Source organism: Antechinus flavipes, chromosome 3 (assembly GCF_016432865.1).
Source record: "Antechinus flavipes isolate AdamAnt ecotype Samford, QLD, Australia chromosome 3, AdamAnt_v2, whole genome shotgun sequence".
In the NCBI taxonomy this organism is placed as follows: Eukaryota; Metazoa; Chordata; class Mammalia; order Dasyuromorphia; family Dasyuridae; genus Antechinus; species Antechinus flavipes.
In genome coordinates this window covers 238,492,302-238,507,783 of record NC_067400.1, presented here as the reverse complement: position 1 = coordinate 238,507,783, position 15,482 = coordinate 238,492,302, and the positions used below count along the sequence as shown (strand labels likewise).

General features: G+C 32.3%; 1 protein-coding gene across 4 annotated transcripts in view; it reads right to left on the bottom strand.

Annotated features, from left to right (window-relative positions):
* Positions 1-15,482, bottom strand: part of NPAS2 (neuronal PAS domain protein 2) — a 236,947-nt gene that overhangs the window by 140,592 nt on the left and 80,873 nt on the right. The window lies entirely within an intron of this gene.

The window sequence follows — 15,482 nt, the reverse complement described above, 5'->3', positions numbered from 1 at the left end:
TTCATAACAAGTATGCAGTTATTATTATTATTCACATTTTACAAAGTAGGCAAACATAACTAAGTGACCAAGAGTCCCACAACTAATAGTGTCTAAAACTAGATTTTAATTCAGAGCTTCCTGACTTTAATTCCAGTGTTATAACTACAGGGCCTACCTGTCACAACTTTAATATACTTTCCTCCCAAGGCTGTTTATGTCATTTTCACAGATGAATGTGAAGAATGTTTTCCTTTATGAACTAATTAGCCAATAATCTTTCTCCAAAATCTATCACCCTTGGATAAGTCAAAGAATATTGTCAAATTCTTTAACTAAAAACAAAATCTGCCAACTAACCTGCTGTTATTTCAAACAATTATCTTGACACTTTAAAGCACTCTAAATATGAGTTAACTTCATTCTCAAAAATCTTAGTTTCAGTATTAACAAAATAAAAAAAAATTTCAGAGAGGTTATCTCAATCATTCCTATGTTTCTATATACCCCAACCATAAAACTATTCCTACACTGTTATTGCTTACTTTATCATTCAGGATTTTCTTTCAGTCCCTCTGCCTAAAAAGGGGGGCAGGTAGATTATAACTTCAAAATATATGCTAATTTGCCAAAAGATATGAAATCATTTTCTTCAAAATCACATACTTCCCTTCCATTCCCAGCTAACAGTTGGTCAGTCATTATAAAGTGCTTATTATGTGTCAGGCACTGTACTAAGTGCTGGAGATACAAAAAGAGGCAAAAGTCCCTGTCTTCAAGAAGGTCACAGTCTTATATGACATCATGGATCATAAAATCATAAATTAAATAAATAAAATCATAAAATCTTAAAATTTAGCTTTAAGATGCATATTTGATTTAAAAAATTCTGTAAGGAAGATACAATTTTATATATTCCACAAATAATTCAGTTGAAATCGAGAGAGTATGGGCTTTTGGTGTGACATTCATGAGTTGCCTGACCAGTTTTTGGTTACTTGTTTCCTACTCAGTAAGATTAAACTAACAAAACTATGAACAACAAATATAATATTTTTAATTTTCTAAGAAATGTATATGGTATTAGGGATCCTATACAGCAGCTCTTTACAGGTCAAAAAATATATACTTTATAGATATATATATTTGAAAAGTTAGGCATAAAGAGATTTTTTGGGAAAAGTGAAACATTTTATTTTTTTGTTTTGTTTTTGTCGATGCCTTTTGTTTAATATAAACTATATTTTTCACTGTTTCCTCCCATTTCTCTTCCAGGAAGCCATTCTTTAAAATAAAATATGAAATAGAACTAAGTCACACAAAACTAAACAACAAATTATTACTATGGAGAGGCCCACATTCATACTCTTGCTTCTGCAAAGGGACAGGAAGAAGTGAGGAAGCTTACTTTAAATGCATGAGTAGTTGAGCAATGAATCAGGATAAATGAGAAAGCTTTTTTTAAAAGGCAAAAATAATTAACTTTTAAATTGTCTGTTTTGTAAATTAGATTGTGATAGACCAGGGTTGCTTAAACTGGAACTCATGGACCAGAAACAAAATAAAATATGACACAATTATGGTAATAATAACAATTACAAATCTCACATTTGGGTAGCTAAGTGGAGTAATGGATAGAACACTAGGCTTGGAATGAAGAAGAATCATCTTCATGAGTTCAAATGTGGCTTCAGATACTTAATAGCTATGTGACCCTGGGCAAATCATTTAACCCTGTTTGCCTCAGTTTCCTCATCAAGAGCTAGAGAAGAATATGGCAAACTGCTTCCAGTACCTTTGCAGAGAAAACCCTAATGGGGTCACAAAGAGTAAGGCATGACTGAACCAAACAACTCAATCAAAAGAACATAATACAGTTTGCAAATCACTTTTCTTAGCATAACCCTGGGAAGTAGGTATAGTAAATGTTATTATGATCTCTATTTTACAAAGGAAATTAAATCATAAAGAATAACAATAATGGACTTGTCCAAAGTCACAATGATTAACCAGTGGAAAAGTCAGAACACAAGACTTGTACTAATTTCAAATTCAATATTCTTTCCAACATATCACACTCAAATACTTTAATAAAATGGGAGTTTTCATAGTTGTACTATTTTGAAAGTTTAGATGATAAAATTATGTATGTTTTAAAAAATATTTTATCTCCACAAGATTAATTACCAGCATTTAAATTTGGATATCATTTTATTAACTATGTATGGATTGGCAAACCATTCTCATACTTAAACTACTTAAACACTAAGTGAAACTGTGTATGGTTTGGCACACTTTACTCACATACTTAAACACTCAATGTTGTTCTGATATTGTTACTGAAGGCAATTAGGTGATGTAGTGAATTGAGCACTGAGCATGGAGTCAGGAAGACCTAAGTTCAAATCCAGCCTCAGACACTTAACTATTTGTGTAATTCTGGGCAAGTTACTTAACCTTCTTTGCCTTGTTTCCTCATCTGTAAAATGAACTGGAGAAGAAAATAAGAAAATACTCCATTATTTTTGTCAAGAAAATCCCAAATGAGATCACAAAGAGTAAAAAACAATTAAAATGACTAAATGACGTTGTTACGATATATGACCACAAAGAATTAAAATTAAGGATGTTCCCAAAGGATAATTGACAGATGCATGATTAACATGAATAGGTTGCAACACATTATCTATAAAAATTTGCAAAGGACAATTATGGTAACGCTGTCATCAAAGAAATGTATAAGCTCCCCAAAAGGAGAGGAAAAAATGAGAAATAATCAGTGGAAAGACACTGGTATCCTTTTAATGTCAAAAGAAAGTAAGGGAAGTCTCAAATATAATACATTGTATAGATCCTAGTGAGGGGACCTGAACAATGGCTTCTTAGTATGGTCAATGGGTTGCAATCTATATCATTAGAGGAAATGGAAGGAAATAACCATCTTTGTGAAATTAAAGATCCATCTGTGTTACTATGCATCAACATACTTTACTATTATAGACATTTATTAAACTATACTATCAAAATGTCTAATTTTCTTAAATAAACTCAAAAGCATATTTATTCTGATAATATATTCTTAATTTTGCTTCAGGAAAATTGCCACTTTATCACAAGATATGCTAAAATGTCAATACCACGTTTAATAAAAGATCTGAATATTTAATAATCTGAGAAAGGTAAACACACATCCTGGCTGGTATCAACTCTACTGTAATAGAGTTTTACATTTCTGTAAACATGTTTGATTAACAAATGAAATGAAAAGGTTATAGTTTAAAATTTTTTAATTGTAAAAATATGTTAGTCTTCTGAATAAAAAATAGCACAATGATTCATTTCTTTTTTTTTTTTTATTTTTTCTATTAAGAAGAAGAAAGCAAAACACATTGGGAACATTTTTCATTTTGTTTTCTCTTTCTTTTAGTTGAAGAAAATGTGATCACCACTTGAATAGTTAGTTATAAATCTCTACAGCCTGTAGTTAAAAGTGCTTGTTTGACTTTAACTTCTCCCAAGTAATGACTTTGTCATTATTAACAAGTGCCTTAGTAGTCTTTCTACCTCCTAAGGGCCTCATCCCTTGCCTTAAAAACATTCCTTTCTACCATGTGGAAAATTTAAGAAGCCAATCTACCCCAAGCTAAAACAAACCCCTCCCCCTGCACAGTGGAAAAGCACTGGCTCTGAAAGCCAAAGGCAGTTATTGGTTCAAGAGCTAGTATGAGATTTTTTTTTTTTTTTTTTAGTTTCATTGATTTATAAAACAGCTCTAGGGGAGAAAGGTTTGCTGTAACCATCTACTTATTTTTATTTCCTTATATCCACAACAGAAACCTCAAATCCTACTGCTCACACTAGGTTCTAGCTCACTTTAAGGACACAGTTATATCTCAGGGGAATGAATTCTAAGGAAAGAATGTAAAATCTTATTATACTAGAAACATTCTAAAGATTAAACTATTCTACATTAGTGACCAAATATTAATCTATTATACTCTCTCTCAAGGCATCTTATTGACTTCTACCTTCATGATTTTACATTTGCCAAGATGATCAACCTATAGTTAAGACCTGATAGGAACCTTAGAGATCACTGAATCAATTCCCTCTAAAATAGAGGGAATACATTATTTTTAACTGTTTAAAAATCTAGTTCCTCTATGAAGTTTTTTTTTTCAATTGATTTATTCACTTATCTCCAATCTGTTGGCTCCTTCCATGGAACCATGTATATGAACATGTAACTTTATGGCTACAGATATATTACTTTGATAGTATCTTTAATATGATAAAATGATTATGTGCAATGATTCTGGTAAGAGAACAAGTTCCCTTTACAATTTCTACTTCATCACTTGTGAGCAAGTATAAATTAATCCTACAACCTCTCTCAACTTTTCCTGCCCTTCATTTCTCATTCTTTTTTGCTTTTCCTTTCTGATCTTCTTTTCTTTCATTAAAGATTTCTATGTGTGCTTGAGCAAATCTAGTGGATTTCACTCTTTGTTCATTTTGATGCTATTTCTGCTTCTTCTATTAATACATCTAAGACAATGAAGTTAGAATCTAAGTGTAGTGGTACTCCTAAAAAAAGTTTGCATAAAAATCTTTGCATATCTTTTCATTTTTAAAATTGTTCATTTTCCTCCTTCCATTTTCTTTTTAAAATGACCTTGGGATGACTTTGCTTAATTGAATATCCTGCAAAGTTTGCTTCAAATAGTTTATGACTTCTATTTCATGAGGTGATACTTACATAACCTTTTATAATATCTATAAAATGAGGGACTGCACTAAACAACCTATAAGATAACCTTTCAACTAGACATTTATGACCCTAGGATCCTAAAGATGCTGAAAGACTGATTCTAAAGTAATAGAGGAAGACAAAGATACTGAAGGCATGGAAAAAATCTCCAATGTTATTAATACTATAAAAAGATGATCAATAGAACATCAACAATCATTTATTTCTGCACCTGATTACTTTCCTATCCAAGAATGATTTTTATAAGAACAATATTATATCCAGGGATGTGGGAAAACTGGAACACTAATGCATTGCTGATGACATTGTGAAGTGATCCAGTCATTCTGGAGAGCAATATGGAACTGTGACTAAAGAACTACCAAATTTTATATCCTTTGATCCAGCAGTGTCACTACTGGCTCTATATCCCAAAGAGATTATAAACGAAGGGTAAGAACCACATGGACAAAAAATGTTTGTAGCAGTTCTTGTTGTGATGACAAGGAATTAGAAATTTAATGTATGCCAATAAATTGGGGAATAATTGAATAAATTATGGTATATGAATGTAATATAATACTATTGTTCTATTAGAAAAGATGAACAGATTGATATCAGAAAAAGCTGAAAAGACTTATGTGAACTGATGCTGAGTGAAATGAGAGAACAAAGAGAACATTGTATACAGAAACAGCAAGATTATATGACAATTCCAATAGACTTTGGATAGAAAATGCCATCTACATCCAGAAAGAGAACTATGGAGACTGAATGTGGATCAAACATACTATTTTTACCTTATTTTTTGTTTGATTTTTCTTTCTCATGGTTTTCCCTTTTATTCTCATTTTCCTTTCATAACCTGACTAATATGGAAATGTGTTTAAATTTATTGTATATGTACATATATATGTAACATGTATGTATATCTATATACCTATATGTATAACCTATATCAGATTGAGGACAGGTTTTCTTAGTATCTTTATCATTACACAGTTGGCTAAAAGATATAGAAAATAAAAGATTTTATTATGTTTAGGGTTTTGTTTATTTTTTTAAAAAAATATTTGTTTTGGTAGAGGAAAACATTGTCTTAAAGCTCTCTTTCAATAAGGATGTCCCACTCATCTAAAATTATTCATGATTTCTTGAAAGAGATAACAATAGAGATAAATTTATTTATTGATGTTGTTCAGTCATGTTTCAGTCATGTCTTTTGGGGTTTTCTCCGCAAAGATACTGGAGTGGTTTGCTATTTCCTTCTTCAAGTCATTTTAAAGATGAGGACAAGGAGGCAAATATGGTTAAGTTACTTGCTCAGGGTCACACAGCTAGTGTCTAAGGCCAGATTTGAATTCAGGAAAATGAGTTTTTCTGATTCCAGACCCAACATTCCATTGATTGTATCACCTAGCTGCCTTTCCACCTCTATACTCCAACGTGGAAAAAGCAGGTGATACCAATGGAAAATTATTTGATCACATAACCGAAAAAGAAGAGGCAGATGATTTTCTCTGGGAAACTGACATTTTTTTGAATTAAGCAAAAGCTAAAAGAAAACACAGACAAGCAGGAAAAGCTTTGAAAGTTGCATGTTCTTTAAGAGGACAAGGAAGTTGTAAATAATAGACATTCAGAGTTTCATATATAATATTTTTTTGTATTCTGCTTTACATATGGAACTGCTCATTTTATTTGGCATCTGTCAAGTGCAGGAATAAATATAAAAATATAAATGTATATTTTTTAAAACTTCAAAGGTTTAAAATTCACCCCAATTATTTTCCAGAAAGAAAGACCTGTTTTTTTTTTTGATACAAATAGTGTTCTGGTGTTTTTAAAAGGCTAAAAGTTATGGAATGCTATAATTTCTGAAGAATTTAAAATGAGTATTACTCAGCCAGCAATGGAGAATCTCATGTTGGATGGGAGCAGGCAATAAGAGATGACAAATAAGGAACTACCACAAATGTCAGTGAAAAGAGTGTCATCAGAGAAAGATATGAATTATTGCATTGGCCATGTGATAAAATAAAAGCATAATCAGTGTATAGTCTATCTTTTCCACTATAATACAAAGTTAGGAGAAAATAAAGGAGTGCCTCAGTGTATTTGGTGAAGTACCAGTGGTAGATTTGTGAAAAGATATGAACAGATCTGCATATGATAAACAGGTATAGATCAGTGAATCTTTATCCTTGGAAGGAACGTCTGCCCTGATGACATCCCATTTCCATTCAAGTCTCTGTCTATTTTTCCAAATCAATAAAAATTAATCAGTGATTCATATCAGAGGTGGTGGGACTGAGCAGTGAGGATTGTGGCTGTTATGATCTTGCCCTGTTAGCTAAGTTCCATTGGTAATCATAAGGTCTGACAAAGTCAAGGTAGAGGTTTTAATAATAGTTAGAATTTATATATACATTACAAATGTTTATGTCACTGGATCCCAACAACATCCTTGCTAGGTGCTATTTTTACACATTTTATACATTGTATACATTTTAAAGATGAGGAAATTGAGATGGGAAGAGATTAAGTGACTTGCCCAGGATTACATAGCTGGCAAATAACTGAAGCTAGATTGGAACTTAGCTCTTCCTGACTCCAGGACCAGTGTTATAGCATCTGTACCACCTTGCTTTCTCATTTTTTTTTTTTTGGAGATCGAACAGAAGGTTTCTATCATCTATTGTCCATAAACACATGATGGCTTAGGACTGCTATCTCTGCATCCCTAACAGCATCACAGACATTTAATAAATTATTGCTGTTGGTCAAATAGTTGATATTCACTGAATGTAAAAGATTGAGTGACTTTACATGGTTGTCTGCCTCTTATACTTCCAGTGAATGGGTATTAGACACTTATGTCCCCACTCTAAAAATGGTTACTTGTACCATTGACAAGAGCAGTAGTGAAGTCACCTATTTGTACCAAGCTATAAAATCCCTATACCTTGCTTCATTAAGGCTATTTTCAAGACTAAGAAGTACAGGTCCATCAGTGTCATTAATCTTTGATTTGCAGGAAACCTTCTTGTCTTTTTATTTTTATTTTTTAAAAATTTTCTCAGGTACTGTAGTAGGGCATTACCTGCGTCGGCTTTAAAAACAAAACAAAACAAAACACAATTTTAATTCTGTTTATGTTCCAGTTGGAAGAGTAAATGATATTTGCAAAATGCTTGGCAGTTCCCATTTATTTATTCATGCAATTACTTTATTTTTAACTTTTGGGATTAGTAAAGAGCTGTTCTCACAGAGGACAGCATAAGCATGCCATCACAGGTTTAGGCTGGCATCCATTTTAAAAAGTGCATCCTGTTTTTTTAAAAAAAAACTCTTAAAATTGAATCTTTTTTAAAAGCATAAATGTCATGTGACTAAAAAACATATTGCTGTACCCTGGAAGAGACTCTTGAAAAAATCATATTATGATTCATTTATTTTTTAAACTTAAAATCACTCTGAGGAAAATTAGAGGGAATAATTTTCTTGGAAAAACTGGACAAATTCATTTATTTCTTTTCCCTACATTCTCCTCCCCTCAGTTACCTGCTACTATTAAAAAATGTTGTTAGGTGTTAAGAACATGGGGATAAGAAAACGCTCAGCTTTAATCTTTTAGACTAACTATATGCATTGATCACATTTATCAGACAGCAATAGCACACTATAATGGAGAGTATACTAGACTTACAGTGAGGAAGACTTGGATTCAAATCCTACCTCAGACATTTACTAGGTGGGTGACACTGGGCAAGTCACCTAAGATCTGTGCCTCAATTTCCTTATCTGTAATGTAATGTGAAAGGATTTGTAACTCTAAATCTAAGATCTTATAATAAAGATTCATAACTTAGGATCCACAGACCTCCAAAGAGACAAATAAAAGTTTCAGGAGATCTGTGAACTTGGATAGGAAAAATATATACATCTTTCATTATAATTGGTTTCCTTTGTAATTGTTTAAAATTCAATAAAGATTTATTAAGTAACTACTGTGTGCAAGGCATTACTCTAAGCTCTGTGTATAAAATAAGAAAAAGAAAGGTAGTCTCTGACCTCAAAGAGCTTACAATCTTCCAGGGGTCCTCAAACTACTGCCCATGGCCAGATGCAGCAGCTGAGGAAGTTTATCCCCCTCACCCAAGGCTATGAAGTTTCTTTATTTAAAGGCCCACAAAACAAAGTTTTTGTTTTTACTATAGTCCAGCCCTCTAACAGTCTGAGGGACAGTGAACTGGCCCCCTATTTAAAAAGTTTGAGGACCCCTGAATCTAATAAAGGAAGAAAATATACAAAAGAAAGCTGGAAAGGGGAGGAGGGAAGAATTCAAGGGATTATCTTATTCCATTTAGTTCAGACCAAACAAAGCAGCAGATGGAAAACTATTCTTTTATTTTACACATTTAAAAATTATTCCAAGAGGGGGTACTAAGCTTCATCATATTATCAAAGGTTAACAATTTCTGTATTCTAGTCCATGAAAATTTTTTGCAAATGAAAAGTAGCAAAGAATGGGAGAAGCCAAATATTCCACTTTTCAAAATGGAAATAAGTCAGATTCTGGAAAATATAATTTGTTTAGAGGTTCGTATATTTAGAGCTGAAAAGAATATTGAAATTAATCAAACCCCCTATTTTACAGATGGGGAAACTGAGGCCTACCCAGATAAATTAATTGGCTAAGTGTTTAAAATCATACAGAGAATAAATAGCAGAGCTAGGATTAGAAGCTAGACTTGCCTACTGGATCATAACTCCTTGAAAAATGTTTGACTATGTTATTAAATAAATGGCTTGTGAGGCCTTAGCAAGGGTAAAGGAGATGATGAAGAGTTGGCATGCTTGAACATATGATATCTAATGAACTTTATTTTTTATAAGGCTACAAGATTGGTAGATTATGGAAATGTCACAGATATAATACATCTAGATTTCAGAATGGCAAGTGGAAGTCTATCTCATGTTGTCTTCAATGACAAGATGAAGAAATACTATCTAGATAACATTACAGATAAGTGAATTTACACCTGGTTTAATAAGGGACTGAAACGGAGATTTCATTGATATTTGCTATTGAGTCATTTTTATTGTGTCCTAGTCTTCATGACCCATTGGAGTTTTCTTGAAAGATACTGGCTTGGTTTGCCATTTCTTTCTCTAGCTCATTTTACAGATAAGGAAACTGAGGCAAGTTAAGTTAAGAAACTTACCCATGGTCACGTAGCTATGATGTGTCTGAGACTGGATTTGAACTCACAAAGATGTGTCTTCCTGATATAAGACTTTAAAGTTTACAAACCATTTTATAAACATTAATGCAGCTATTCACTATAACTTAGAATCTTATAGTGTTGGCTAGAGCATTAAGAATTTAAAGCTTCCCCTTGATAATTTAGCTAATATCAGAGGCAAGAGAAATTTTCCCACCTTAGAGGTAAATTCCCTATCTTTTATATCAAATTGACTCCCTTAGATATTTACATAGAAGTACAATGGGGCTGCTAGGTGATACAGTGGCTAGAGCACTAACCCTAGAGTAAGAAGGACCTGAGTTCAATTATAGCTTCAGACACTTAACATTTATTAGCTGTGTGATCCTGGACAAGTCACTTGACTCCAATTATCTTGCACACACATACATACACACACATACACACATATGCATACATACACACATATATACAGATAGATAGACAGACAGACCTATACATATACATGCATACACACATAGAAGTATGCTATCTAGGGCCAGAGTTAATAATCCCATTATATGTTGTGTTGATCAGATCATATCTGGAGTATTCTGTTCAAGTCTGGGTACCATATTGTATGAGAGACATTGATAAACAGGAACAAATTCAGAAAAGTCCTACTTCAGGACCTAAGGGACCATTTAAAGGAACTGAAAACATCTAATCCTGCAGAAGAGAAAATGTTAGGAAGGGAGGATACAATAAATGTCTTCGAACAGACTTGGATCTAGTGTAAAGAAAAACTTTGTAACACTTAAAATTGATGAATTAAAATAAAATAAGCTCCTCAGGAGCTGAAAGTCTTTAATAGGGTAGAGGACTACTTGTAGGGAATGTGATCCAACTGATACATTCTTCAGGCAGATGTTGTATTGGATGCCCTCTAGTTACTTTCCAATTCTAAAATCCATGAGTCTAAACAATGTATCATTTAGTAAAATATCAATATTTATTTAATATAATTTCATAGGACAGGATTAATAAGTAGAGGTTGAGAGAAGATTTCAGATCATCATAAGGAAGAAACTTTTAGCAATTAGAATTACCTAGAAATGGAATGGCTGAACATGCATTGGAAAGAGCTCTGAGCCAGCTGTGTGACTCTGGTCAATTCACTTATTCTTTCTTTGCCTCAGTTTTCTTAACTGTAAATAGGAATCATAATAGTTTCTACTTCACAAGGTTGTTGTGAGGATCAAATGAGATAATATTTTTCAAAGTACTTATTAACAATGCCTGGCACAGGATAGACAGCCTATAAATGATTTTCCCCTTATCTTCTGGTGAATTTTCCATCACTAGAAAAGTCCAGGCAGAGGCTAAAGAGCCATAAATCACAGATGTTATAAATTCCAGCTTGAAAAAGAACTAGATAATTTTCTAAGATTCCTTCCAGTGCTGAAATTATATGATTCTGATATTTTTTCATTTCTTAACAAGTTTCTCTCTGTCAATCTCTCAGCTTTTCACAACAATCATGGTTTAAGTATATAAAATAACTTTCAGGTACCTTCATGCATAAATAAAATTGGCTACACACTATGTCTTTCACTATGTCATATCCTATTTATGGTTACACAGCTGCTAAGTTTTAGAGGTAGGATATGAACCCAGGATTCCCTGAGTTTAAACATAGTCTATATTAAGGGCTTTAAAAGCAGATAAAAGAAAATAAGCCTATGTATATATACACATATTGAAACTACTTAATACCACGACTTTCTCAACTAAACCATTATTTTATCTTAGGAGCTAAAGACCATATAAGAGTTTTCTGACCACATATGACTATTTTCATTTATATATGTATATCTCTAATCCATTAAAAAAACTGATACAGGTATTATCATAAAAAAATTCTAAAATGATCAGCTTTACTGGTCAAACATATAACAGAAAAATCTCATATTAGAGGACTCAGAAGTTATTTATCTTTCACTTCCAAAATAGTTTATCTTAGGATAAGGAAAATACTGAAATCAATTCCCTCTAATTTTTTCCCCAATTAATTTAATATTTATCCTTAACATAGACCCAAGTTACATTTAACCTGTTTAATATAATCATCATTAGGGGTAGCTAGATGGTCCAATGGATAGAGAACCAGCCTTGGAAACAGGAGGAAGGAGCTCCTTCAAATGTGACCTCAGACATTTAATACTTCCTAGCTGTGTGACTCTGGGCAAATCACTTAATGTCAACTGCCCCACCAAATATATATATATATATATATATATAAAATCATTGTTCATTTTTATATTAATAAATAAATATATTTTAAAATTTAAATAAACTTATTTTAACAAATAAACATTTTAATAAATCAATCTACCCTAACTATGGCTGAAAACTTTATGACCATGCAAACAAAAAAGATTAGAGAGGTAGGTAATTTAAAAATAAATATTAGGATCTCAATCATGGGATCACATAGGTAAAATTATTTTCTCCCATTTAATAGTTCTTATATTCTAATAGTTTAGATCTTCAAATAGTTAATATTCCAATCATAACATTAACAAACATATAATCAGAAGAGAAAGTGAATTGGTTATATGGTGAAAAGCAGAGATAAAAGAGAAGACAATCATAATACTACACATATATTATACATATTCCATTTTTGAAATATGGAAAGAACTAGAGGAAGACTTCCAACATATTGGCTGGATAGTCTCTAGAGAATTTATGAAAGAATAGATAAGATTAGTGAAGTTAAGAAGTCATGGAGAGTGTGATCCTTATAGAGGGATGTAGTCATTACATCAATGAGATTTCAAATTCACTGGAGTAATAAAATGTATTAAAACAATAATAATGATTGATAGTGATAGCACTTCTATAGTGCCTGAATATTTGCCAAGTGATTTACATACATTACCTCATTTTTATCCTTACAACAACCTGGAAGATGGAAGACATTATTATCTTCATTTTACAAATGAGGAAATTGAGTCACAGAATTTACATGAATTGCCCAGGGTAACTGAGTTAGTGTCTGAGCCTGAAGTTGGATTGAGGACTTCTTGACTTCAAATTCTGAATTCTATCTACCAGGTCATCTAACTATTTCATTACCATTGCATGCAGGCTGCTGTACTAGTTTTGTGGTCCATTCCCTGAATTGCATTGGTGGCCTGTAGTATACTTTGTTAAAAATATCACTTTTGGTTTTTGCTTTTCACTCTAGCTCCTTACACCCAACATGTCAAATTCAAGGGCAGCACACACCAGATTAAAATGTAACTAGGTAATGTTTAACAAAATAAATAAAAATGCAATAAAAGATAGATTGTGTTTACCATCAGTCAAAAATGGCCTTCAGGGATCCACTTCTATTTGAGTTTGATGTTATTGATTCCTGGATTCTCTAACCAGTACATTTTCTTAATATGCTGTGCTACTTCTACCCCCAAACCCCATCCAAAATGATTCTACAATCTCTAAGTTCTAAATCAGTGATCTTTGATCAGACAGGAAAAACTTTATGCTAGGTCCTTGTTAGGTGAACTTTATTCCTGGCCAAGGGTCTATTATTTCTATATTTAAGGTGTGGTGATCCATAAAACTAAATCTTATTCTCAAAGACCATACCTTTAGTTAGCTATTTATTTCCCTAGATAATTTCTAAATTTTAATCAAGCACTCTTTAAATCTAAGCTATTAATATTCCTGTCTCACTAAACACTCAATATAATCAGTTGTGTCTTCCTGTTTTCCTCTTCCTGCTAATATTCATTCAACTCTGGTTTATACACAAAGTGTTCCATAGCAAAGCAATGAGACTTTTCTGAAAACTGTTCCCATTATTTTATTATCACACTACATATTTGTAAATAAATAGTGAAACAAGTATTTCTCTTCCTTTTGCTTTTGGAGAAAATATTGATTAATAATAATAACAAAAACAATGTCTCATGTTTGTATAGTGTGTCAAAGTTTAAAAAAACACTTTCTTTACATAATCCTCAAAGGAAATAGTGATATAATTAAGGTAAATATTAATGTAAATATTATTGTATTGAACTTGTATTGAAAGAGGGAATTTTTACACTGGAAATTCTCTTCCTAATGAAGTCAGTTTCAGACCAAAACCCTTTAAAAATTTTTTTTTAATAATCAGGATTTAGAATTTTTAACAATCCCATTTTTGTGGTGTATACATCCTGGTTTCATAACTCATATTTACACTGAGAAACTCTACATATATTCTTTACATTTCCAGCCAAAAAGCGTGATTGGAAAGAGAAACCATGATAAGCTCTTAGGAAGTCTCAGGCGCCTGACTTATCTGAAGTTTTCCAGTTTTCAGTAAAACTGAAGTTTTACAAAGTTAACTGGCATGCCCCTCATCACACACTTAGTAAGTACTGGAAGCAGGGATTTTAATGCAGGTTTTCTAAATCCAAGTTTAATATGCTAGCTAGCTCTTATACTATTCTGCAAGGACCCTGTCTTCACTTTAAAAAATAATTTTACCTGTTAAGAACCTTTAAAAAATCTACCATGAGGTTACAGTTTCCTCTTTGTGTTTAGCTTTAACAAGTACCAACATGAGTGAGAAAGGAAAATAAATGTCTTTCTAAAATTCTGGAAAACCCCTTCAGGTTCCTTGAATTTTTCAGGAGAGTACTATAATCTATCTTTCCAGCCACTTTCCTTTCAGATAGAAAGGGAAACTAGACATAAACTAATTAATATGTCTCTCACTTACATTTACTTCCCAAGTTAAATGTGGAAGGAGTGGGAATAGTAAAGGCGGACTAGTACAACAGTAGTAAATTAAATGTCTTCATTCAGTCAACAAGCATTTATTAAGTGTATACTATGTGCCAGGCTCTATACTAAGTCCTGCCTAGAGAAAAGAATAGGTAAAAACACTATCTCTGTTTTCAAGGAGCTTATAATCCATTGCAGGAAACAACATTCAAACAATTATATAATACAGGATAAATAGAAGGTAATATCTAAGAGAAAGCATCAATAGTGGAAGATACCAGGAAAGGTTTTTTGTGGAAGGTGGGATTTAATTTAAGCCTTGAAGGAATCCAGGAACACCAAAAGAAGGAGACAAAGAGAGAATATACTCCAGACATGGGATACAACTAGTAAAAATGTAGTTTCATGAAATGGAGTTATCTTGTACTAGAAACTGTAATTCTTAAATGGACTTGAGAACAAAGGCACCACTCATGGAATCAAGATGAATGTGATTTTTGAATGAAAAAAAAAGGAAAAGAATCCTTAGTGAATATGAAAAAAAAAGTGATTTCTAAAAAAACAAAAACCTAGGAAACCATGTAATATTTGCCTCTACTCATGCTCAAGACCTATGAAACTTACCCATAGGAGATAGTTTTAGTGAATCAATGTGAGGGCATATCCCAGGTGCCTGGTAGTAGAGATACTAGAATACTTGTAGTAGTCATACAATACAATACATACAGTAGTACACATACAGAGTATGTGTACTCTCTCTGTAT